A 27,852-nucleotide genomic window follows, 5' to 3' on the forward strand; every position below is an offset into this window, starting at 1 on the left:
CAATGTGGCCAACTGATCTGATAGTTTGCACAAGCTGAATAGAATTATTCCTTTTGTACTGCTCTATGCTTAGATTTGTCCTTTCCAAATCGAGAAGGGTTTGACCGTCAGCAGCTGTTCTTCTTGATCCTGTGCTGGTGTGTGATGCTGATAGCAATATGGTGCTGCATCCAAGAGATTTCATTTATTTTTTGTAGCAGAAACAAACAAATATAAGTGACCATGTTCTGTCTTTATAGAATTTGTGAAAGGCAACCTCCCATTAATATATATATGAATATGTAATTACAGCTGGTAAATATTGATATTATAGCTATTATAAACCTCAAAGCTATGAAGACATCATTCTATTTTCACCATTCAGTAAGAATGTTTAAAGCAAGCCATCAATATATTTGAAATAAGATGCCATAAGAATAAAACTTTTACTCTTTATTAGAAAATGTAGGGTGAAAAGAAGCCACCCAGGAAGGTTTATAGACATAGAAACTTTATAGACTGACCCTAGAAATGTCATTGAATAAAGATAGCTACTTTCAGCTCTCTTAAGTTGTCTGTAGAAGGGCAACTTATGTATTTTTCTTCATATTTACATATGCATCATTTTTTTTTTAAGATTGGCACCTGAGCTAATAACTGTTGCCAATCTTCTTTTTGTTTTTCTTTGTTTTCTCCCCAAAGCCCCCCAGTACATAGTTGTATATTCTAGCTGTGAATGCCTCTGCTTGTGCTCTGTGGGATGCTGCCTCAGCATGGCGTGATGAGCGGCGCCATGCCCACGACCAGGATTCGAACTGGAGAAATCCTGGGCCACCGAAGTGGTGTGGGTGAACTTAACCACTTGGCCACGGGGCTGGCCCCTGCATCATTCTTCTTAACAATTGCTACCTTAAAGATAAACACAATTTCCCGTTATTAAGCACTTAATGTGTGCAAGGTTCTACAAAGCCTAAAGAGGTTATACTGGGTGTCAAATACTAAATTTTATAGCCATTGCTTGTCTGTGATTGTAAACGGAAAAAAAGATGAGTGTTGAGTCTTAGGCCTGGTGATTAACAGGGTAATAAGAAGAATGAACCAGAAAATCGAAAGAATGTGCTTGCAGCCTGTTATCACTTAGGTTCCTCCAAGAAGCAGAGCCTGAGTTAAATCTTTCGTGCAAGTGGTTGATTTCATGCACGTGGGGAAGTGATCCCAGGGAATAGGGGAGGGTCCCTGAGAAAAGTGAAATAAGGAAGGAGAGAGCGCTAATCCAAGGGTGCGTTGTTGAGTCTGCTATCCCTATGGGCAACTGGGGCTTAGCCCTGGTGGGGATGCTTTAAGAACCACATAAAAGACCCTTCAGAACTGTTGACCACAGAGTCAGAAGAGAAGAGCAATTCAACCCCTAGAGGCTAAAATTGACACTGGAGGGAGTTAATTTTCTCTCCTTCAGGATTCTCACTAGGAAGCAGAGAATCTCTGGGGCAAACAAGACAGACACACACAGAGTATAGCTGAGATGAGGTTTCATGATGAACACCAGTGCAAAGCTAACAGTTGTCTCAGCACTGGCCAAAGCCAAAAGGTGGGCTGTGTGAGACATGAGCGGGGAGTGGCAGATGTCTAACGTCATGCCCATGTTTGACACTTAATCATTAGGTGCATCACTTGTTCACTCTTCAAAGAGGCAGGCTCATCCTAAAAGAGGCAGAAGGTAACCTACCCTGCCTGTTTCCCAGAGTGATCTTAAGGGTTTGTAAGAGCACTCGAAAGTACTTTAAAGGGTAATTCACCACAAAACTGGAGGCTGTTCTAGACCCACGACATACAGACATACAGGGAAAACTGAGAACCAAGAGGAGGTCACAGAAAGCGTCAAGAAGGCCACGAGAAGCCCCTGCATAGAACGTGACAGCTCTGTAGCAACAATGGACCAGGAAAGGAAGACATGCACAAATGATGACAAATATCACATTTAGCATCTTGGAAAATAGATGCGTGAATTTAACAGATTAAATCATCTACTAGCTGGGATATTAGGAGATTGTTTCTCATTAGAAATAAACATCGAACTGATTTAAGAAACACCTGTTATGTGAAGACCATAATGCCTAGTCTGCCTCTCAGACCAACGTAAGGTCTTCTGCATTTTAGTCATGTCTGTGTACCCCTCAGTTTTAGAGCTCAAATTCACTTTCTTCTGCAGTGTTTTGACAATTGAAAGACTTCAACTGGATTATTAATTTCAGTCCTATTTGATCTCTGAGGATTCAGCCAGTAGATACTCTCCCTTCCTCAAGTTACATGACAGTTATAGTTTTATTTCTTCAGAACTTTTGCAAATTTAATGTGTTAAATGCCAGTATTACTTTAAATTCTCCTCTGAGCCTTAGTGTAGGTGCATATGCCACTAGATATACTCAAGGTTAACAATATTCCATATGCCACCTTTCCTCAGAGCAACCTGAAGACATTACGGAGGAACTTGGCAGAGGAGAGCCCAAACTGATATTTGAAGTGGTAACAGACCTCAGAGGCTAACACCTGCACCTCTGCCAAAAGTGGCCCTGTGGGCTTCCCTAACGTGATCCTAATGGCTCGTCCCACTTTGTTTCAGGCACGCTTTCTGGAGAGGTATTGACAAACACATTGCAAGGGAAAGGAGCATAACCTAAAACTGCTGATCTGGTCTCCATTCAGGGTATGAATGTTGTAGTAACTTTCTCTGTGACATAAACCTCAGAGCATCCCTTATCTCTCACACACTGATCTTCTTAAAAACCTTAATTCTATTTTTACTTCAGCGTGAACAATCTCTGCATAATAAATATCTTTGTGTGTATATGGTATTTCATCCTAAAACTTCAAACATGTTAAAAAAATTTCTAGTTCTTCTATTTTGAGATTCTGTGAAAGTCTGTTCTCCCCATATGGATGCTTTAGGATCTTAGCTATTTCCTTAAACTAACATTTGATAGTGCCTGTGATGTACCTGGGGGTTCAGAGGAGAAAGCTGGGATTGGCTGCATCTTTAAAGGAAGTCCCAGTTTCATCTTATTTCATAATAGATCTTATTAAATAATGATAAAAGTTGGCATGGGCGACTTTGGGGATCCTGGGAGCAGGGCAGGGACCTCCAACTCAGCTTCCATTGGATAGTAAAAGGCTCACCACAGATAGCTCCTGAGTACAGGAAGGAGGGCAAGAAAGAGATGGGAAAGAAGAGGGGAAGAAGTCCCCAAATGTACCCTGCCTCTCCTCTAAGTGCCTCCATGTGGCAGGAGAGTAAAGCAGATGTGGAGAGTAATGCATGAAGACTAGAAACCTGGGCAGGGCCACGCGATCAAGGGCTTTGTGTGCCCTGCTAGGGCTGGGATGGTATCCCTTGACCCAGGCAGAAGAGCCCTATTGAGGAGTCCATTGTCCTCATGAAGGGTCCTTTTGTTTACTTTGTAACTTTTGTTTCCGTGCATTCAGCAAACAAACATTGACCACTTACTAAGCGCAAGTATGAAGTAGGCATGATGCTAATCCTTGGGGCATCAGGGGTAAATCAGGATGGTCCCTCATAGCTACCGTACATGTGTGCATGTGTGTGACACAGAGAGAAAGAGAGAGGGAACCCAATAATTATAATGACAATATATGATATGATCTCATAAAGGCACTGCTAAGCTCTCCCCCGTGGAGTTCAGGGAAGTCTTTACAAAGAAGTCTTTTCTCTGAAGCTGTGTTTGCTAAACTTGGGTATTCAAGCAACCAGAACTTCAGTGAGAACTGTAGGTGAGGACAAACCTTGACTTTGTGTAGGGTTACGACTCTTTCATAGAACTGTGAGCACCCACTGCAACCAGCAGCACAATTTTCTTTACCGCTCTGCAGCAAAGCAGACAGGTTTGCTCTGGACACGGAAGTCAGAGAGCAGTCCCACTCCAGGAAATTGCCTGAATCACGCTGATGATGAAAGCTGGCACGCAGAGCATGGAAACCAAAGTGCACCTCTTCCACAGGTCAATGCTTATCTGCTCCATTGTATTATCTGTAACCAGGCGTTCCAATTTCTGGACTCAAAATCTGTATAACCCTAATCTGGGCGGGGTTTACATTGAAAGAAGGAGTCCTGTGTAACATCATTGGCTTCCTTGATCTGTCATAGGTTAACTAATCAAACGTGTTAGACTTCACTCTCTGACTCATACCGAGTTCTTCATCCCCCTCCCTCACACCTGACTTCAACCTTTATTCTTAAGGACTACTTAGCATTCAGCTGAACGGTCTCAATTTCTAAGCAAGGTAAGAATTTCTTTCTATGTTGTTTATACCTAGAACTTAAAATTGAGCGCAAATGAATCAAAAGTGTGTGGTTTTAATTAATACTTTATTTTTGTCAGGAGAAAAATTGCAACAGGTTATTTAAATTGATTTAGTGCAAATACCTATAGTGCGTATGTGCAAAACAAAAGCTTAATAAAAGGTTGTCTTGAAGGATCCTGCTGAAGTATTTCAAATAAAAGAACTTACCAAACATGATAAAATACAAAAGGTGAAAGTCCTAATGTTCTGATAAGGTACTGAAGGATGGATGAGGAATGCCTGTTTTGAAAAGTATTTTGGGAAATTTATGTCTGAGGGTGTATTCTTATAACTACTTGTAATTACTTACTTATAATTGTTCATCTAATGACACTATAGAGGCTTGTTAGCCACCCCAAAGATACATCTTCCACACCCCACCCCCCCCAACTATGGGAAAAAAAGGACTGTGATAGTGGTTTTCTAACAGAATCAAGTGATCTTTGAATTCTAAAATAAGAAACTGAAGTCTGCTAGCTATTTACCCTGTCTCAAGGGAGAGTCATTAAATTAATTTCATTTTAATCTTCACCAAGGTAAGATTTAATTCTTGTTAAGTTCCTATTATTTGGGACTTTGGACAATAGAAAAAAATAATTTAGGTTTTCTATTACTGGTACTTGACAAAACAAACTTGAGTTTCCTCATGTCCCAGAAACTTGGAGGAAATCATTTCTGTCCAGAACAGTAAACTGGTCTCATCTCCCACATTTATGAACATATTTTAATTAAAAGGTGTAATAAGGTGTAGTTGTCAAAATCATAGTCTCCAGGGTCAAATAATCCTTGGTGTGAAAACCAGTTCCACCACTGGGCAGTTGAATATTTTTCTCTGAGTCTCAGCTTGCTAATTTGTAAAATGGGGATAGACAGGACCTCCTAGGTTTGTTGTGAAGATTCAATGAAATGTATTGAAGTGCTTAGTGAGGTGCCTGGTATCTAGAAAGTGTTCAATAAGTAATGATCGTTATTGTTTCAGAATATAAATATAAAAGACAAATAGTTTCCTAATCACATCACAATATATTATATTTTATTATAATACTGAGTATCCTAAAAGTTTGGAGGTTCTTTTTTGTTCTTCTTCTTTTCCCCAAAGCCCCCCAGTACGTAGTTGTATATTTTAGTAGTAGGTCCTTCTGGTTGTGCTATGTGGGACGCCACCTCAGCATGGCCTGATGAGTGGTGCCATGTCCATGCCCAGGATCCAAAGTGGTGAAATCCTGGGCCACTGAGGTGGAGCACATGAATTTAACCACTCAGCCACAGGGCCGGCCCCTTTTATTTATTTAATGTATTTTTAATTTTTTTGGTGGTTCTTAAAGTAAATTAGTCTGTGGATGGAAGCTCTGGCCAGTTTCAGTGTGCGGCCCAATAGCGTGCCTGTGCTGGAGAAGGGATCAATTCCTGGCTTAAGTTTTCCTGCAGATGCTTAAAGGAGACCACAGCTGTACGAACATTTTGATCAATAATTGGGGATCCTGGCCAGTTCCTCCTTGCTATGGTCAGTAACCAGGTCTACGTTGCGTAGCGAGGCATTGTTAAAAAGGTGGTTTTCTCCTATGGCTGTCAATCAATTGGAAACTCCCAGAGACTTGTCTAGAAGTGGAAACTTTGTTCTAAACTGTTGCATAACAGCACCCTCCTCTTTGAGGCATTGAATGAGTCTCTATGACTGGCCCAACTCCAGACTTGCAAACATTTCCCCCACCAGGTGGGAATGAATGTCTCTTCTCTAAGAGACTCCCCAGCAGCCGCCCAGGGGCCCCCAAAGGGCCCAGTTACTTCCTGACTTCTTTGAAGCTCAGGAAGACCAAATTGCCTACTCGGCAAATACCTCAGCTTCTCCCAGGTGAGACTGGCTGTTGGGTGTACACTCTCTCGGGCTCTGACCTCACTCCGCTAGAGAAGGAAGCTAGGGCCCAGGTTCATTCCACTTAATCAGAGCTAGAAACAGATGTCATCCTAGACGTCCTGCTATTCTGGTTTTCTTTAACTTTGCTCTCCTTTCCAATATAATAGTATCTTTCTAACATATGCACACCTTTCATTGCATTCAGTTGTGGTATTTATGTGTTAAAAATCCCTCTGATTTAGCCCAAACTAAAGTTCCCAATACACATTTAGGGCCTCTTTTACCCCATGGTCTTTGAAAATATGTGTTTTTCTTTCTTTTGAGATAGACCTTCTCCTTGGAGGCGTCCTCTTCTCTGGATGCTGTTTCTCTCAGTGCTCTCTGCTGATGCCCTCCATTGCATCCGACTCTGCGGAGGCAGAAGATGCAGCTGGCAGGCACAGCCTCTTATCAGGGCTTCGGTTTCAGAATTTTTCTCTGTAGAAGCTGTTAAATGTCTCTTCAGAGGCTTACCTTTAAATTCTGAGTAATGGGAGCTGCTTTTCCCTTGCTCTTAATCTTGGAATCCTGTAGTATTTAATTGTACATCACTCCTTATCAGCCGTTTAGAGTTCAAACTACCAATCCCCGACCAAGGAGATATTAAGATACAAGCTGGAGATATGCAAATATGCTCCTACAGCTTTATTACCTTCACACTTTCAGCTTCAGATGGCATGTCCTCTCCATGGCCACCCCGGTTCTTTCCTGCACACCATCTTTGACAACTGGGATCCTTTTAATTCGATTAGAGGCATTGCAGAGAACACCTCTGAAGAGAAAAACCTTGCCTTCTTCTTCTGCCCATCCTCTGTGTGCCTTAGCTGTAATCACAAGAATGTCCTGTCAATTATACAAAATCAATGTTGCCAGGACTGACTTTGGTAATATTTCTACGTGTAGGATGTTAAGATTTAACATCATTGCAAATTAGGGAAGTGAGTATTTCTTCTCTTGGAAAATACCACCGTCTTGTACAAAGTTCAGTACTTCATTGAACATTCTATTCCCAGTTGTATCTTTAAATTTTTACTCCTTGTCTTGGGCGTCCCTTAGGCATATTTTTTTTCTTTTAAATCTATTGTGGTTAAACTGGGTCCTCCCCTCCATGCTGTCCCAGCCCAGCCAATCCCCGCCTCAGTCTGCATTTAAAGTATTTTTAAGAACATTTTCCATATTTAAATAGACTTCCTTAATTGATGTCTCCTTTGAACCATTTCATCTAATCATCTGATCTCTAAAGAATGTATTATACCTTTTTAAAAGCTCTGCTATATATATTTTCTAAAACCTAAAGCATTTAAGGATCATTTACCTGCAATTATGTAAACAATTTTTATCATAACTTTTGATAAAATTGCAAAAATCCCCTCAAGCTACGTTTCTAAGTAACGCAGGCAACAAGCTAAAATATTTAGCAAAGCTGTCTCATTTGTTTAAGGAATTATAAATGCAAATTAATACAAGACAAAGATGCCCCTTTTAAGTAGCAAAAAATTTAAAATATCTCCTGCTGGTAATCTTGAGGTATGACATGTACTTCCAAACGTGGCTAGTGGCAGTATATATTACAAAACCCTTTTTGAAAGCAGTATCTTAGTAAATATAGAGCATGCATAATCCTAGAGTCAATTTCAAATTCATAAAACGCTAAGACACAATATAGCAAGCACCCTATTTCCAGACCTAGTACATTACTGGAAAGATCATCTGGTGGGTATACTGGAATAGAGCTCTATGGGCTAAGATGCTATTGGTTATTAACTTTTGTCCTCTGAGATACGTTATTTACCTGTGGAATCTGTAGACAATAAAAATATGAAATATGAATATTTTTATTCCTAAGACTTTTATCCATTTTGATTATAAGGCAAAAAGCCTTCGGGAACTTCTAAAACTCCATCTATTAATTATTGGTAAGGAGCCTCATTTCTGAGTTCCAAGGCTTTTATAAAAGTTAAAACTTATTGTGTGTGTATTATGTGCCAGAAATTGTTCTACGCACTTTTAGACACATTAATTTGTTTAATCCTCCAAACTATCCAAGAGGTTTTATTCCCATTTCTGTCCAATGCCACAAACATAAGTGTAAGAGCCACGATATATACTCCAACGGTCTTATTCCATATTGGTCTTTCTCAGTAAGATGAACTACGATACGCTTCTATGGCTTCCGCCCAGACGTTACCAGCTAGAGACAGCTGTGGTCTATACTAGACACTCTCAGTTGCCATAATTACTTCTGGAGAGTTAAATGGCAGGATTAGCTTCATCGGCACAATATAGAATTAATATTTATCCATGAGTGAGAGTATATTCGACCCTCAAGGCAGGAGCACTAGCCAGTTTAATACCCAGCATTAAACAACCAGTAAGATCATGTGAGTGTAAAGTGACTGGGTGTCAATCCACTCCATGACTAACTCATTCTTCCAGGGTTGTCTGTGTGACTCAAGAAAACTAGCAGCTCAGTTTATCATTAACAGTGTACTTGTGTTTAAAGATAGCCTATGGAACAACCGTGAGGAATTTGATAAGGACTACGTAATTAAACTGCAAAGCAGGTTCTTTCTACATCTCGTGTTGTTTAATCTGGGCCCAGGAATTGGAGATCCTCACTCTACTCGGACCTTCAGTTCATCCTTAGACATTCTTTGTTCTGTCACTTTTAGCCTAAAGAACCATCTTTTAGTAGGAAGATGCAAAGAAAATAAGAATTCTGTCTATTAACTGTTAATCGCACGCTCAGCAGTGGAGCTCATCCTTCTCCAGCACAAGCTCCACAAGTGGTTTGACAGAGCCCTCTCTCATTCTTAACCCTTCTCATCAGCCTTACCTCAAACTAGAATTTGTCTTTTCTGATATTTTAATTCTAGCCTGTGACTATCGTAGTTTTGAATTCATCCTCAATAACACCTTTCTAACTTTGGTTATTCTCTTTCCAAAACCTGAGTTTAGAGAAACTTTTTCAATCACAAGGGTGTTTTTGGCTTTTCTACATCTTTTTAGGGGAGGGAGGATTATTTGTGATACTGTTATTTATATTGATTTTGAGAGACTCCATCCATTGTGCCATTTTCCATTTTAGAGAGTTTCACCGTGGAATCATGGCTAACTCCTTGGAAATGTTAAGAAGTTAGTCTTTTCTAAAGTCTATGGCAGTGTCTGTCTGTGGTCAGGGTTTTTTTTGTCAAATAACGTGATTACCATTTTTTAAGATTGGCACCTGAGCTAACATCTTTTGCCAATCATTTTCTCCTCCTCCCCCCCACCTCCTCCTCCTCCCCCCCCACCTCCTCCTCCTCCCCCCCCACCTCCTCCTCCTCCCCCCCCCCCACCCCCAAAGCCACCCAGTACATAGTCGTATATTCTACTTGTGAGTGTCTCTGGCTGTGCTATGTGGGATGCTGCCTCAGCATGACCTGATGAGCGGTGCCATGTCAACACCCAGGATCCGAATCCATGTAACCCTGGGCCGCTGAAGTGGAGTGCGCAAACTTAACCACTTGGCCACGGGGCCGGGCCCACCTGATTACCTTTTCATAAGTCTCTCCATAAACAGGCCATTTTGTTCTTGCTCTTCTCAGGAGAGTGGCCTTATACTGTGCTTAATTTAAAGACAGGTGGCATGTGTACTGTGTGTGGTAGTAGTTTGAACATCAGTTTTACACTTTGTCAAACAAGTATCCTAATATCTGGCTTGAAGAGCTTTTGATGAGTGGGGGCTTTTGCTTTTTGCATCCACATCCTAGACACCATTTTTCAGGCATAGTATTAGGTACCTGGAGTGTATAGCTCCCTTTTGATAGTGGACATTCAGAAATGAGTCTTTTCTGGAACTCTCTCTGGGTATAAATTCCTGGCAAAGAGACAGCTCAACTCTTTTGAATTGTGAACCAATGTGTTTTTTTCTTTGTAGCTTTGACATGAGTAAAGTTTTTGTACTTCTTTGGAGACGGATATCCTTTTAATTACATCTGTGTATCCTAAAACATAATTCAGATACATTGTACACTTACTGTATTATTTGTCTATTGTTATGTGCAAATTGACCCAAAATGCAGTACCTTAAAACAGCAAGCAGTTAGCTTATGGTGTCTGTAAATTAGGAATATGTATAGAACTTGACTGAGTGCCCTTGCCTCGAGGCCTCTCAAGAGGCTGCAGTCAGTGCATCCTCCAGGGCTGCAGTCTCATCTGAAAGCTTGACAGGAGCGGATTGACTTCTAAGCTCACACACATGGTTGTTGGAAGGATTCAGTTCTTTGTGGGCTGTTGGACATGAAGGCCTTCGTTCCTTGCTGGTTGTGAGCAAGAGGCCTCCCTCAGTTCCGTGCCACATGGACCTCTCCATAGGGCAGCTCACAGCATGGCAGCTGGCTCCCCAGTACAAGAGAGCAAGTGAGGTCCAAGATGGAAATCAGTCTTTTTGTAACCTAATCCTAGAAGTGATATTTCATTGCTTCAGCTGCATTCTACTTGTTCGAAGTGAGTCACTAGATCTAGCTTAGTTTCAAGGGGGAGGAAGTTACATAAGGGTGTGAATTCTAGGAGGCAGATCACTGGGGCCATCTTAGAGGTTGCCTATCACACCTACCAGGTGGAGCATGTGTGTGTGCATATAAGTGTGCATGTAAAGAGAGAAGGGTCTCAGTCAGCCACAGGCTTAATCTAAGAATTTACAAGAGGCCAAGCATGATAAATGCCACAGTAGAAGTGATGATGTTGCTATGGGAGTGTAAAGGAAAGTAGTTTGGAGGAGGATCTCAAGAAGCTCTTTAGAAGACATATGTGCGACTTTGGAAGATGGAAAGGGCTTTGACAGGTGGATGTCGACGTGAGGGACATCCCAGGTGGAGGAAGCAGTATGGGCTAAGCACAGGCCACAGTCAGGAGACAGGCAAGTGACTATGACCAGAATCCTTTTGTGTGTGAAGATAGGGATGAAGGGTAGACATTCTAGAAAGATAGCCTGGGACCATATTTTGGTATCTTGGTTTTATTTTGAGGAGTTTGTGGGTGTTGGGGCAGGGGGGAACCGCCTGTCTTCCCTTCTTGTTTTCTTATGGCTGAACTAATGATAAAATTGACACGAGAGCAGATGAATGGGAGAAGACCCCAGTTCAATATGTACATATTGGAGATCATAGAGAAATGATGCTTACCGAGTGAACAAAGCAGGCAGTATATGCATCTTTTACACAAAGATACAACAAATTTATGAGGAATGACAGGACAAAGAAAGAGATTTGAGGTATATAAACAGTGAGAAATGTAAGCAGAGTTTAGGCTTGAGGTAGTACATTAGCAAGGTTTGTTTATGCAGGCTTCTTGGCCTTGAATTCCCCAGCTCTGGTGATTAGGATGCAGAATCTCTGTGATGTGAAAATCTCTTTCACATGGGAGATTTATTTCCTGCTTTCAGGGGGAACAGAGACAGGAGAGTCAGAATGCCCTTTGTGCTTCTCAAGTAACTTTAATTCAAAACAAATATGCTACTGTGGGATATTTTGGGGGGGCCTGCCCTGGAGCCCAACATGGGCAACATGAATCTGTCGGATATCTGAGGAGGAGAATAAACTGGTTGAAGCATGAGCCTGAGCCATATTCTCTGTCCTCCATGACACATGGTATGAAGTTAATAGCAGGTGCTTCATACTTAGGCCTTGCCGCTTGCTGTGAATTTTGAATAAATTATTCAATTCCGTGGCCCTGAATTTGCTCATCTATGAAATGGACATGTCAGTATGTATTTTCTAGAGTTAATGCAAGAATCGAGTAAAGGAATGTTTATAATATACTTAGCAAATTTCCTGCCACATCGCCAACACTTGTTGAGTGACTTCTATTAATTACAAAGTGAACCACAGGAGAGCTTCTTGGGTGTGTGGGTGAGGGGTCTTTCTTGTTGCATAAGCCATCTTTGTGGCCAGCAAAAACTGAGAGAGCTTTGTAAGATCAGTTTTTTTGCTGCTGACTTTATTCACTTCGTAAATCTGGGTTTGAGTGCCCACTTGGAAGGCAAGAGCATCTGGAAACCACATCTTGCCTAAGATGTGTGGCTGAAATGGTCACACCCAGACATGCCTGAAAGATAACTGGCTTCTCATCCTCTCAGAGATGCGCACAGAGCAGAGTAGGAGCAGGACGGGCTTTGGGATGGGACTAGGTCCACTGCTTAAGTGACTTTGTGATTGGAGCAATTTACTTACTCTCTGAGACTGCTTCCTCACTTTAAATGGAGATCAAATAGGAACTTAAATGGAGACTATTATAGCTCATAACTAATTATCCAGGCTTTTAACATCTTTTCAAAGACATGTCTTCATAGAGAAGGTTCTCTTAACTCCTTATCTTTTTAAGCCTCTCTCTATAGGTGTTCTAACTGAAAAAAAATTTCTTTTCTACGGTTTGTACTCCATTAGTCCTGCCAACTAGAGGAGAGAGGGATTTCTGGGAAGGGGAAAATCTCTCTTACTCTTTCATAGATTTTCCTAGAGAAAATGATCTGTAATTGATGGGTTTATTATAATCATCTCTTTGAATTCTGCCTCCTTAGAATCTTATTTCTTCTTTTACTGTTTTACCCTTTGATCAACCTCCACCTTCCTCCCCAAACTGAGTTGGCAATATTTTTTTAAATCCAAAACTACGTGTTCCTCTGACTTCGTTCTTATATAACTTTTTATACCAAACCTCTTCAGATTAGATGGATGGCTATCAGAAACACGCTGCTACTTCCTAGCCAACTTAAAGTCAGCATCTGTGGAGGACAGCTAGGATCTGGTATGTGATACATGCGTGTAAAACACCTGCTTTACTAGAATGGGGGACTGGTGGAAAAAATATAAAAGATGAGTAAAGGAATAGATAAGAATTATGCCTCTGAGAACTGTAGATTTCAGATCTGCAGGTTTGGTGTGCCTCTGAAGATGTGTGTGGACACATTGTATAGTGTCCAGGGGAATAACGTCTTCCCTGTGCACCTTTGACCAGGGCTTGTGGTGCTGTGAAGGGAGGGGACAGATCAATGGCTTCTGCAGAATCACTTCAAAGGAGTTGTCGAGAGCTTCTTGCCCTACCCAGGTGGTTCTGAGAACTCCTGTTTCCTTCCTTTTGAATACAGGAATATTTGCCTGGGGATTGCTTCAAGATTAACTGGAAGGAACCCCTGCCTCACTCAATACTTCTCTCCAGCCTTCCTCAGTGCCCTAGGAACAGTGGGTCCACACTCAGTGTGCAAACCTTTGGGGCCCTAGAAAGTCACTGTGACCCTTTACTAGTTTTCCAGCCTCAGAAAGGGTACTTCCACTTTAACAAGTAATGGAGAGTTTCCAGAACTAGTTCTAAGCCATGCGCATGTTGTGTGGTTTGGGAATGCAGATTATGGAAATGAGACCAGCCTTCTCTCTGTGACCTCAGGATTGGGGAGCCCATTAAAACCAAAATATTGGGGGCCAGCCCCTTGGCCGTGTGGTTAAGATCCCACACTCTGCTTCTGCAGCCCGGGGTTCCCAGGGTCAGATCCTGTGCCTGGACCTAGCACCAGTCATCAAGCCACGCTGAGGCGGTGTCCCACATAGAAGAACTGGAAGAACCTACAACTAGGATATACAACTATGTACTGGGGGCTTCAAAGAGAAAACAAAAAAGAGGAAGAGTGCCAACAGATGTTAGCTCAGGGCCAATCTTCCTCCTTAAAAAAAACAAACCAAAATATCATAGCATTTCTTGGAGAAAGAACTGCCCAGATGATGTCAACAGGAGCCCACTTGCTTCAGTGGCTCAAGTGTTGTTTAAATGCCAGTGACAACTGGATTCATCTCCACTTCCTGATGTACATGGTGGAAAGTAGGTAGGAGCAAGGAGAGGGTGTAGGGAGCTTCCCTTCTCCTACTCTTTTTAAGAGGATGTGTACTTAATGTTCTTAATTGAAAGGATATCTTTTTAATATCCTCATAGAATTTAAAATAATAAACACTAAAGTTAATTGTAGGATAAACTCTTTACAGGTGTTGGTTACCACTCATTTCATCTTTGGTTGTATTAAGTGCTAATTGGGAGTAGTAGGCTTTCTACCACATTTTGATCTTTTGTGGGGAAGAGAAAACCCAAAGCCTTATTCAAACCTGTTCCTGTTTCCACGGCTAGTTTCACCGTGAGAATCTAAATTTCTTCTGAAGTAACATCAATTGCTAAACATTGCTCTTAGAGATTTGTGAATTGACAAATTATATTACAAATTTAATTACATGAGAGCTAAGCTAGCAGCTCTGTGGTTATCGAGATGAACTTGGCAACAAGGAAAAGAAACCTCTCCGTTTAGCCTTTTTTTTTTTCAAATAAGCTCAAAATGTCAAATCGTTTTTGTAAAAAGACCCAGGAAGTATACAATAGCCTAAGTGAAAATGGGAGCATTGATGGAGTCAGGGCTTGGAGCTCTTAAAGTTGTTAGTGTCGTGGGAGGGAGAAGTTAGTGTAGTGGAGAGGTTTCCAAGGTGAGCGTTAGAATGATGGGGTGCTGTGTCAAGGTAGGATGAGTTTGAGATTTCAGGGAGTTCTGAGTGCTAAGGGCAGGAATCTGTCTATGGAAATGAGAGAGTAAGTGTAGAAATGATTAGTTTTTGAGTTCTTGACTTTTTCCTTGAAGAGTTTTAGGTTTTTTATCACATGGGCATCATAATGACCCAGAATGTTGTTAACATTGAGGATGGAGTAGAAGACTGATTTTGGTGCTAGTTTTCAAAATCTGTGGCAGCTGATCAGGATTTAGCAGACAATAAATGAAGGAGCATAAGAAAGCCACAACAGATGGCCCAAGCCACAAGGCACTTGTTGAAAAACATTTGGTCTGTATAAAAGGTATAAAGAATACTCTAACCCAGCCATATAAGCCCCATCCAGCTTAAATACAGTTGACACTCCCAAAGTACCCTCCTGTGTAGGAGCGTTTGTCACTGCAGAAGCAATTTCGATTCTCAGTGAGATCTGGAAGCTTTAAGATCCAGAAGTGACGATTTGGAAAGAGCGTTGTTGTACAAGGAGATTGGCAGCTTTGTTTGCAGGTTCCAGTGTGAGAGAAGGTGGGAAAATGAGTCATCCTTTCTTAAGAAAAAGGTGAAGAAGGGGAAATGGTGCTTTTGGGAATGAATCAGGTTTCAGCTGAGGCTGGGAGGCAGCAGAAATCTAAGCAGGCTACGGGTAAAGGGCAGTTTATTGTGAAATGAGGTTTCCAGAGGGCACAGGGAAGAAATTTGAGAGGAGCAGGAGAATTAGGAGGCTGGGTCAGAACCCAGAACCTGGGAAAGGAAGTGTGTGAGAAGAAGAGTATGAAATGCTGGCTTGTGCAGACGTGAGGGTGGGAAGGAACACGTGAGAGCTTTCAAGGATAACCTGCCAGGGGGTTCAGTGTGTTTTTTTGTGTGTCTTAGGGAAGATTCTACCACAAACAGCTGCTTAGCCAAAGATTTAGGTGCAAATGATTTACTGAAACAGTGTTCCCAGGAGAAACCAGTTAGAGAGTGGGGGAAGCCAGTGTGATGGGTGGGATGAGAAAATAATCCAAGTGAGCCAATAATATGCAAAACATTGTTTCCTTGGGCTTCTGGGAAACAAACTTCTCATTAAAAGGTGCTGACTGAAACTCCTGTTCTTTTCAACGTGATTTGGCTGTGTGTGGATGTCAGGTCTGAGACTTCTGCAGCCATTTTATCACCATGAGGAAAGCCTGGGTGTATCTGGAGCAAACCCATAGGAGGTAAGCAGAGACATGGGACCTGATAACATGAGTCCTGGATCAAAGTGGCCTGAGTCTCCCAGAATTATATGTCTCAGAAAATTTCTTTTGTTGTCTAAGCCAGTTTGTTCCAGGATTTTGCTGTTGCTTGCAATACAATTCTAAATTCTCAAACACGTTACTTTAAGAATCCTATCATATTTATCTCAATATGCTTTAATCTTGATATTGAGAGTAATCAAAAATGGCTAATGACATCAAATATTTAGGCTTAGCTTCCAACACAGCTGAAATATTTCATAGCATTACAATTAAACGAAAGAAAATTTCCTTTTCCAATGGAAGGGAAAGAAGAGATTATACATCCACAAATATCTCTTCTAATTTACATTTTTCTGGTCTTGGAGTTAGTCTCTTTAAAATTTGAGAGCGAAGAGACCTAGGCCCTCCAAACCAATTCTCCCCATTGAATTTAGCTTTTTATTTTATATGCAAAACAACTTTACATTCTAAGTGTGCTTCATGGATTACATCTCTAATTCTTGTACGTCCTTGTTCTTTTACTGTTGCCTGTTCTGACATAGTTCTACAAGCCGCCTTTGAAGGGCTTTTGTCTCGCCTGTGAATTCCAGCGACGTGACAGCAGAAATAGACGATGGAATTCAAGTATACCCTAGCTGTGTTTCCCCCGTTGTTATTCATTTCCTTTTCTGAAGATTCTAGACACATCTGCTGCTTTCTGAGGCATTTGCTTTTTTCTCCAGCTATCTTCTTGCAGTCTGTTTTCTCAAGGTACCATCTATTCAACTCACAATTCTCTCCCCATGGTTTTCTCCCACCACAACCTGAAGTCAGTGTGTTTCCCTCTCCCACCCCCAACTGTTTCAAGGGCCCTTGTCTCCTCCATCTCTATTTTCTTCCTTAGGCTAATTCGAGAGGCTACATGGCTCCTCTTTTCCTTTCGAAGTTTTGAGGGTGGCCCACTGTAGTTTTCATCTGTATGACACATTCTTGTCATCTTTCCTTCTAAGAGGTCTGTCTCCGTCTCCCTCAACTGAGCAGCCTCAAGGTCGTCTTCTCTACTTCTCTCTTCTTGGAGCCAAGCAGCGTATTTTACTTCCCACTTCTCTCTGCCGCCTGTCTTACCCTTCCTGCTACCTTTTCTCTTGTGCTTCCACGTTGGTTTAATCTCCATGACTCATTTGCTGAGCATCTCCTATGAACTAAGCCGAGGTCTTGGGTGGGTATTCTCATTTTAGAAGAAAGTTGAGAAATGTTAGGGGTTTAGGAAATAAGGTTAGTAAGGATCTGAGGTTTGATTTCTGTGTTGCTGTTTATATTCACCATCTAATTCATGCAAGAAAGTATATTTACAAGTTAGATCTGCTTTTTCTAGTTGGGAAATGAATTTTAATATGAAGATTTAACCATCTGACCTTTTTATGATATATAAATTGGGTTAAAGGACAGGCTACCTTGTTTCATTTTCTGTTTTACTGTATGAGGAGGGTTAATTTGTCACTAGATAATAGGTCTGAAATAGTAACCACTTAGATTAACTAGAAACCTGTAAATATTTTCCTACCCAGGCTTCCACCTACCTCCCATCATTTTACTGGCAGCATGTTGACACAGACACTATTTTATCGACCATTTAACATCTTCCCCAACTTTCTGCCCTGCTAATCGTGCTTGATTTGTTCAATTTACAGCTGAGGATTCCTGGATTCTGACAATCCAAGACCTTCAGTTCTGTTCAAGGCAGGTCATACATTTTTTTGAATTAGTTTTCTGGATTTTTCCTTTTCCCCGGCTCCCTTGTAGCCACTCCGTAGCATTTCGTTGCCACAAGGGCTGTTCTCAGGTGGAAAGTGGCTGCTATTAAGGGAAGTACCTTTTCTTAGTTCTGTTCTTGGGGGCCTGGCTCAGAAGAGATTATGCAATGGAGTCCTGAAGTCAAAGGGAGAGGGAGTAGGAAGGAAGAGGAGAAAAGGAACTCCTTGAGGGCGTTTAATAGAATATTTCCTTCTGGTGCTCCACTTCTGTCCTACACTGGCTCTCTCCATGAAAAGAGCACACACCCATAGGAAATAAAACATTGTAGGGTCAGCATTCTCTGTTGTCTTCTATGGAGAAGTCAGAGGTCCTTCTTTTTCCTCTTTGCCACTCATGCCTCTGTTTTGCTTGATTGTTTAGGCAGAAAGGTAAAATTTTATCTCTCTTCCCCTTTTATTTGATATTCAGCTTAATTAGGATATACCTTGGTCCTGAGCATTCTGTATCAATTTTTCCTGGAACATGGGAAGTTCTTTTAATCAACAATTCAATTTTGTCTTCATTTCAGAGAAATTTTCTTCTATTTATCTATGTATTAACTGCGTGATTTCATGGGCTCTTGACTTGGAGGGCCAATAATAATTATCCTTTTACTTCCTCATCTTGCCCCTAAAACCTTTGTAATTTCCTAAGAGATAAGATAACTAGGAGGATCTCTTGTTCTAATATTTGGTCTTTGACCTGTACTCAACAAGGTGTTCCTGAAACCCTTGTAAATTCCCAAGTGATAAGAGCACTACGAGGATCTCTTGATCTAATGAAGTGACTCTAACTGGGCTCTCGGATGGGTCTGGATGGGAGCTGGTCACAAAAAGGACCAAGCCATGATTAGAAGCTTGGAAATTTTAGCCCCACCATCCCTTTTCTGGATAGGAGAGAAGGGCTGGAAATGGAGTTAACTGATCAGGATTTTGTGATGAAGTTTCCATAAAAATCCCCAAAGCATGGGATTCAGAGAGCTTCCAGATGGGTGGACACATCCATGTACTTGGATGACCCACCCCAACTCCATGAGGACAGAAGCTCCTGGGCTCAAGACCCTCCTAGACCTCACCCTGTGTATCTCTTCTTCTGGCTGTTCATCTGTATCCTTTATCATATCCTATAATAAACTGGTAAAGTGTTTCCTCGAGTTCTGTGAGCCACTCTAGCAAATAATCGAATCCAAGGGGAGGAGGTCATGGGAACCTCCAATTTATGGCCAGGTCAGCCAGAAGTTGGGGGTAATCTACTTACCTACTACTTGCGATTGGCATCTGAAGTGGGGGGCAGTCTCGTTAGACTATCCAGGTAGGGAGTGTCAGTTTTGAGTTAAATTGTAGGACACTCAGCTGGTGTCACAGAATTGCTTGGTGGGGTAAAAACCCCACACATTTGGTGACCAGAAGTGTCAGAAGTGAAGTGTTCTGTGTGAGTAGTAATGAAGACACACGGGAGGAAAACTGTAGGTTTTAAAAAATATATATGGTCACAGCGGCTTCAGCAGCATCTCTTCTGTACTCAGCTAGCTCTACACTGTTATTCTCTCTAGGAATTTTAATGCATGTTTTGTTTGCTTTCTGAAATCTGCAATCCCGTTTTCCTCCTATTCTTTCATTTACCTTGTTTTGGTGTACTTGTTTTATTGTACACATTTTCTAGGGGTATCTTCTTAGTATAAGTGGAGGTTTTCTTTCTGTTTTCTGAACTGTTTTATTCTAGGCTGGGTTTTATTTTATTTTTTTAGTCATTTGCATGTTATTCCTGCACCCCCATCCCTTTTTGGATTACGGTATATATTGCTTATTTAATGTGTCATTTCTTTATTTTGCTCAGTTAGTGACTAAAGAGGTAAATTGCTCTGACATACAATGTGTGATGGGTTCTTGATTTTTCCCGCTGGGTCAGACCTAGGACCACTATTACAACCACTAACACCACTGTCTCACATCAAGGAACTCTTTGAGGGCTGGGTATTTTGTATCCTAGTCTCATTTTCTTAGGCTGAGTTATTGGCCAGAGGTGGATGTTAAGCTTTGGCAGTTTTTGTTAGATAACTGGACTGAAGTCTTTTTTTTTAACCTACTACGTATTCCATTCCAGTGTTTACACCAGCTAGTCGGTGTGTGTGTGTGTGTGTGCATGCTTGTGTGTGGTTTCCGAAGGGGGAATATGCCAGGGGCCTTTGGATGATTTCTCCCGGTTCAAGGTACAGTGGTGCAAACTATAGTTCCATTGTAGAGTCAACTCGATTGTTTACATTCCCATTTCTTTCCTACCACTCCCCACACAAGAAAAAAAGGAGATAAATGGTTTCTTTCTGAATTTGGGTATTATGTTAGTTTCCTAGGGCTCCCGTAACAAATTACCACAAACATGGTAGCTTAAAACAACAAAAACGTATTCTCTCACAGCTTTGAAGGCTAGAATTCTGAAATCAAGGTGTCAGCAGGGCCACACTCCCTTCGAAGGCTCTAAGGGGAGTATTCTTCCTTCCTCTTCCAGCTTCTGGTGACTGCTGGCAATCCTTGACTTGTGGCAGCATCACTCCGATCTCTGCCTCCTCCTCACGGCCTTCCTTCCTGTGTGTCTGTGTGTCCTTTCCTGTCTCCCATTGGACTTACACTACAGCCTAATACAGTATGATTTTTATCTCAATCCTTACGTTAATTACATCTGCAAAGACCCTGTTTCCAAATAAGGTCACATTTTGAGGTTGTAGGTAGGTGTGAATTTTGGAAGCACACTAGTCAACCCACTATAGGTGTATTAGGAATAACTTTCAAGATTTTGTCAACATATCCACAGATCTCCTGGGTCACTGAGTGTTGGCTGTATCCCCTCTACTAAAACCAACAGCTCATGTCCTGCAGATCCCTAATCTCTCTAGATTTGGTAAATTGCTTCTTCAGACCAGGGTGATACGCATTCTCTTCCCTCTTACAAGCCTTGAGAGTACAGCATCATCCTTGTCAGTTTCCTTTAACTCTGCCCATAGCTTTTTAAATAACCACATTAGTAAACTATTCTTGATTACCCTAATATATTGTCACATTTGCTGCTCAGTCCCTGCCTGATTCTGCATCCTTATCTTATAACTGATTTTAAAGGGAGTATATTTGTTATAGATTTTTCAGATATATTCTTTACCATATTTTAAAAAGTCTTTTACTCATTTAATAAGTTTTAAAAATTATTTTATATATTATCAATTTTTTCTTCATGTATTCAGATGATTGGATTTTCAACTTTAATCTGTTTAATGTGTTGTCTTAATCTGGATTCTCTAGGAAACAGAACCTGACTCAAGGATTAAAATGCTGGTGTTTCATTTGGGAGGTACAAACACAAAATAGTGAGAGAGAAGGAGAACAGAATTGAGGGAAGATGGGGAGGTTTGTGGAGGGGTGGATTACCATGCCGACTACTGCTTCATGAGGAGCCGAAAAGAGACCCAGTGGTTCTCTTGGTACTTGCATTCACTCAGCATCAGGGACTTTTCTGAACAGGCTGTATAGAGAACTGTGTCTCCAAGCAGTGCGTGGGAGGAAGGAGGGGGAGGAGGCGTTCGTCTGTCCAGATCTGTTTCCTGTTAGTTGAAGTTTACCTACAGGAAGTAAACTATTCCATACATTCGAGTTTCTTCATCTAGTCCCTTGGATGGTGTCTCACAATGCCAGGTTCCATGCCCTGCAGCATGGTGTTTCATTCAAACCCAGAAGTATGAGACGCCACTCATATCACATGACATCATGAGTTATGTTTTTGTGTCTGGTTAGCTCATCTAGCTATTCAGAGGTGGCTAAAAGGGAGGGTCTGGTGCTGATTAGGGAAATGACTAATCAGGGTCTAACAGTGATGGTAAGGTTCTGTGAAGCATTTGAGCCAAGAGAATCTGAAGACACACAAATTTGGGTCCAACGCATGTGGGAAGTCACATTTATAGATCCTTCTAATGTTAAGCCTTAGGATTCCTGGGGAAAATCCAACTTGGTCACTGTGGCAGCCATGAAAATGTAGGGCTCAGATCTCCTGCCGCGTGGAATACAGTTGATTGAAAGCCTCAGTTGCTGCCCTCTGGATTAATTGCTACCTTTGTGTTATGGCCACACTTACCCAGGCCATGGTCGATCCCACCTGATGCTCAGCCAGTATTTATTGAGCTGCTGATAGAGCACAGTGGTGATACTAATGCAGGCTCACTCCTGAGGGTCCTGCGTCTAATGGGTGACTGGCTTGAGGACTCCCTAAAGGTCTTGCCGAAACTTCCTTAGCACAGCACTGTAGTCAAGGCTCTTTGTTCTCCATTTGCTCCTTTCACACCACCGTCTGAGAGTTCCGCTGACTTCTGTTTCCTTCCCTTTATCCTTCACAGGAGTTTCTCTCAATAAATCTCTTGCACATCTTGTCCCAAGATGGTGTCTGCTTCTTGGAGGACATGATTAGCACAGTCATAGTGCATTATCTGTAAATGTTGTTAGGGTTGTCTTACTAACATTATATCTAGAGTTTTGTATCTGTGCTTCTGGGTGAAATAGGTTGATTTTCTTTTGTCCTCATGCTCTCTTTGCTTGGTTTTAATACCAGAGTGTCCTTGAAGTTTGGTAGAATTCATCTAGAAACCATCTGGGCCTGCTGAGTGTGTGTGTGTGTAGGAAGGTTTTAAACTATTGTTTAGTTTCTTTAATGATTATAGGATTCTTTAAGCTTTCTATTTTTTGTGTGTGTGTGGTGGTTCTGAAAAGGAAAGGTTCCTAGAAGACTTTTCAAATCCACTTGTAGAAAGTTGTTATTATCTTTTAAATTTCTGTTTTTATTTGTAGTTATGCCATCTTTTTCATAATAATAATTTTCTCATTTAATTTTGCCAGAAACTTGTCTATTGTCAATTTTATTAGTCTTGCCAATTTTTGACTTTAATCTTTTCTGTTGTATCTATATTTATATTCACTTGTTTCCACTGTTATATCTTCCTGCTATTTTCTTTGTTTTATTTTTCTAACTTCTTAGATTTTATACTTATTTCATAAATTTTCAGCATTTATTCATTTTTAATATAAGTATTTATGACTATAAATTTCCCTTAAAGGACGGTCTACATGTTTGTATATGTTGTAGTTTTTCATTTGGTTGTAATTAAATTTTTTTTGTATTTTTGGATTAATTTTACTGTTACACGGAAGTTGCAAGAATGTTGTAGAGTTCCTATTTACTGTCACCCAACTTTCCATACATCAGCATTTTATATAACTGTGGTTCATTTGTAACAACTAAGAAATTAGCAATGGTGAAATGCTGTTAACTAACCTACAGATCTTATTTTAATTTCTCCAGTTTTTCCACTAGTTTTTATTTTCTATCCCATCCAAACCAGAACACCACATTGCATTTACTAGTTGTGTCTCCTTAGTCTTCTCTCATCTGTGACAGTTTCTCAGTCTTTCCTTGTTTTTGTGACCTTGACAGTTTTCAAGTATAATGATGAGATTTTTGTTGACTCTCTCTCAATTTGGCCTTGTCTCATGTTTCTCTCCTCGTTAGATTGGGGTTGTGGGTTTTGGGCAGAATACTACACAAGTGAAGAGGCTTTCTCATCATACGGAGGGGATGTGACATGTTAACCTTGATCAATTAGTTAAGGTGATGTTTGCCTGTTTTTTTCACTGTAAAGTCACTGTTTTCCCCTTTTCCATACTCTCTTTGTTGGAAGTGAGTGACTAAGTCCAGCTCACATGCAAAGAGAGGGGAATTAAGCCCCACCTCCTGGAGGTGGGTGGTACGTACTATATGCTCTTTGGTAAAGAAAAAAGTTATTTATTCAACCATTTCTATCAGTATGGACACATGGATTTTTGGGGGGAGGGGTTATAATCCAGTATTATAATTTATTTTGCTGCTTAAAATTTCCAGCTTTGGGGGCTGGCCCCGTGGCCGAGTGGTTAGGTTCGCGCGCTCCGCTGCAGGCGGCCCAGTGTTTCGTTGGTTCGAATCCTGGGCGCGGACATGGCACTGCTCATCGGGCCACGCTGAGGCAGCGTCCCACATGCCACAACTGGAAGGACCCACAACGAAGAATATACAACTATGTACCAGGGGGCTTTGGGGAGAAAAAGGAAAAAAAAAATAAAATCTTTAAAAAAAAAAAAATTTCCAGCTTTGGCCATTAGGGTCTCTTTGAGGTTGACGCCTGTATTCTTTTGATATACACCCACTATTTTCTTTAATTAGCACTTTTTTCCCCTCTTCATCACTCCCCAAATGTTTCCCCATACCATTCATGTTTACTTAGACTATTTTTCTAGAGAGAAATTCTAGGCTAAATTAATAAAAGATATTATTTTATCCCCAGTTTGATATTTATTTACAGAAAAAGATAAGTCTTACATGGATAAAAAGCAGCTATATATATACTTTTCCTTTTTTTTTTTTGAGGAAGATTAGCCCTGAGTTAACATCTGCCGCCAATCCTCTTCTTTTTGCTGAGGAAGACTGGCCCTGAGCTAACATCCATGCCCGTCTTCCTCCACTTTATATGTGGGATGCCTGCCACAGCATGGCTTGATGGCTTGACAAGCGGTGCATAAGTCCACACCTGGGATCTGAACTAATGAACCCCGGGCTGCCAAAGCAGAGCGTGCGGCGAACTTAACCGGTGCACCACCGGGCCAGTCCCAGCAGCTATGTACTTTTTAAATTGCTTTCGGGGGGAAAAATATCTGAAGAATGCAAAATTTGTCTAAAGTGTCAGTTATTATGCTTGTGTTATTTTCATCAATCATATTATGTTGGAGTTAATGGCATATTGTTCTCCTCTTACTTGTTGGAAAAACTCAGCTGGCTTAATTGTTAATTTTGTTTAAATTTCTTGGCAAGTCAGAGTAATTCATTTGGATTATCAAGAGAAATTTGATAATAAAGTGGCTGAATTCTGATTCTCAGAAGTTGTTAATCACTGAGAATGAACTGCATCGCGAATCCATACTGGCAGAGAGAATGAATTTGCTCATGTGTTCTGATTATGGGTCTGATTTCTCTTCTCAGCAGATAGAGATCTGGACGCCCCTCTGGTGCAGCTCAGGATTTGATTTGAGAGCTTGAGAGACCATCTGAAATTTGGATCTGGGGAAAATGTGAGTACTTGCTATATTATGTTCTAAATATTTGACTTTATGCCATTTACCCTGATATATGAGTTCCCTGAAGGCGGAAACTTTTTTTTAATGCAACATTTAACATGCATATTCAGTGATCTTTCTTTTTTTTTAACAAACAAAGTTTTGGCAACTGTGTGCTAATATGCCCACACATAAATACTATTTCTTGCATAAATGCACTATGCATTTGGTAGAGGGTTGTAGCTTATAGACCTTCTAGGTTGTTTTAAAGACGTAGAGTTGAGAACACATAATTCCATTCTTTGTTTTCCTCAGCTTACTAAATGGAAATGAGTATGTGTGTCTGCAGTAGCATATATACTCAGAAAATTGCTCCGCTCATAGCAAACCTGTCTATGTATGTATGTTTTTCCAGCTATTTGATTTGCGAGTGGTAGAGAACAACACTTGGGAGGCTAGTCTTTCTGCGTTTCCTGGTAAGCCTGTCATCACTTCATTAAGCACCTTGTCTAAACTGCCCCTTGAGTAGTCCTGACACAAGTCCTGACAAATAATTAAAGACATATAAACGAGCCCACTGAATTTGGACCTCTGGTTAATGCTTAATTATGTTATTTAGCATATGGTGAAACATTTCAGATGGTGACTAACATTTTGAAAATATCAAGTAATATCAAATATTAAGTATTATCTACCCAGATGTAAGAAGGAGAAAATGGAAATTCAAGCAAAGGGAATGTCCTGCCAAGTCAACCTGTGCGGAAACTATTAACAAAACGGAACTCGGTGTTACCTTCAAAATCCTCCAACTTTTTCTTGCCCCTTTGCCTAGATTTAATTTGGGGTTGGGAATGGGCACCAGGAGGAGGTTTCAATGTTGGTCTCTTCCATGGTTTGAGAACTAGGGGCCGAGCTGGAACACATGGTAGATATGTGATCGCACTAAGACCTGGCATACATTTCCTTACTTCTGTTTTAATCTGCAGAGATGTCTATGTCCCCAAAGTAGTTTATTCTATGTAACAGCAGAGAAAGTGGCTGACACACAGCCGTTTTGGTGCCCATACCTCTTGCTTGGCGTGAACGGAAGTGTGCAGATGTGCTGCAGCAGCCGTGTCAGCCACCTGACACTGACTCTTGCTCTTTCTGCCCTTCCCCCTGTGCACCACCAGGAGCTACAGTTCTTTGGCCCCCTTTCCCTCTGGCTTCTGTGTAGGTTTGGCCAATAGGAAGCAGAGGCAGAAAACTGGAGGGAAGCGGAGAAGCCAGGATATTCCCCCCATCCTTACTTCCTGAGGTGTCCCCTCTGCATCCCCTCAGGGGTTTGAGCTCGCAGAGACAGCCCTGACTGCTAATGCCACCTTCTCTTGCACCTCCAGCCCTGGGGGTTGTAGCAGCTTCTTGTTACTGCTGATCACTGGGTTGCCTCTCTCACTCCCATCGTTTCTCACCTCTCCCATTGCCTATGTGGCCAATTTCCTGTGATTAATTTCTCATTTATCAAAGACCTATGGTTGTTGCTGTTTCCTGGCTGGACCTTACACACTACTAGCTATGTCAATGGACAGGTGTCAGTGCTAACAGTAGGGCCTCTTGATGTCCTGCCAGATCCTGTTTGCTGGGCAGATGCATACAACCTCCAGCTGCTATGAGTGTTGACTACTAATGGCTCATGGATGCACTCTGCTCCAGAGAATTGTCCTTGCCCAGAGAGGCCTGGGAGGCTGTGCCATACCACCTGGGATGGCCCATGGCCAATGACTGACTGATTTGAGAATACAAAATGACGACCCCTTGCCACAAGGATGAACAAGTCTATGGTGCCATTTGTCAGAGACCAGACTTAAACCAAGCCCATCTTGGCTTGGCTTCTTTTTCTTCTCTGTTCTACTTCTTTCACTTCCTTATAGTTTTCTCTTACAAGCGCTCCCTCAGAAAATCAGTTGCATGAGCATCCCCATCTCTGGCTCTGCTTCCAGGAAATCTGACTTAAGAAAGTATATTTTATGGAAAAAAATGGAGAAAATGTGTTACTTGATGAAATGGTTAAATGGAAGTTGTTAACAGAGCTTCAATTACAGTTCCTAACAGTTAAGGGAGTGATGGTGAGAATGAGAAAAGCAAAGGCTGAACATCTCTGAGGCATCTATTGTTGTTCGAGAACTAAGAGTTTTAATATCTAGAAAAATAATGCCTTACAAAATTAAGAAGGTTTAGAAAACTAGATGTTATGGCAAAAAGATGATATTGTGCTTTTGACTAGTTGAGTGTGAATCCCCAAGAGTTTTCAAGAGTGAAAATACCTGGGGGTGATAAGAAATGTAAGTCTGATCTAAGATTAGAAATATAAACTCTGTTAGACAATTTTATGAAGACAGCTTTTCTCAGACTTGAATAATATATAATTCTCCTTTTTTGGAAAAAGTTGTCTTGTATATCTATTAGTGCCTACAAACATAGGTTCCTTACCCACCACACAAGAGGGACGAAATAGAAACTGGAATGCCAGGCTTATGGCAAGGAAAGGGTTTTTATTTTGGATGACATCAGCCGGGAGACAACAGTGAGCCCTCAAATTTGTTTTGTTTCATCCTGTCTCTCTGAAAGATGGGAGGCCAGGGGGTTTAAAGGTTTGTGAGGAATGTGGCTGCTTATAGAGCAGGGGTGGGCATCAGTGGCCTGGCTTGTGGGAGCTTTCCCACCACCCCTCGTTTGGCGTTGGGAGGATGCTTACAGGGAGGAAGATGATAAGGGAATTTGCAGCTGAGTGATCTTGGCTCTTTGTCTCCAAGGCAGATAGTACATTCTGGAGCTTGGGAGCCAGGGAGTAAGCAGGGAAAGAGTGCTTTTGTTTTAACCCCATATATGCTGGGTTTAATGTAGGGAAATGGATATCAGGGCTTGCATCATCTCTAGTGTTGACTTAAGTGATTCTTAAGTGATTTTTACATTTTTCC

The 27,852-nt window shown here is 41.2% G+C and overlaps 1 protein-coding gene across 23 annotated transcripts in view; it reads left to right on the forward strand.

Annotated features, from left to right (window-relative positions):
- The first annotated feature begins 4,143 nt into the window (after nt 1-4,143).
- The window catches only part of HHLA2 (HHLA2 member of B7 family), a 78,969-nt gene continuing 55,260 nt past the window's right edge, over nt 4,144-27,852 (forward strand). For 5 of the 23 annotated variants that reach the window (XM_070508728.1, XM_070508735.1, XM_070508727.1 and 2 more), the window contains exons 1-2: nt 4,144-4,275; nt 24,822-24,910. The gene's annotated coding sequence lies outside the window, so the exon portion shown is untranslated. Of the gene's footprint in view, nt 4,276-15,859; nt 15,987-24,821; nt 24,911-25,310; nt 25,372-27,852 lie in introns of all 23 variants that reach the window. The other 18 variants (XM_070508725.1, XM_070508734.1, XM_070508724.1 and 15 more) reach the window with 7 other exon arrangements.

This window comes from Equus asinus, chromosome 5, assembly GCF_041296235.1.
Source record: "Equus asinus isolate D_3611 breed Donkey chromosome 5, EquAss-T2T_v2, whole genome shotgun sequence".
NCBI lineage: Eukaryota > Metazoa > Chordata > Mammalia > Perissodactyla > Equidae > Equus > Equus asinus.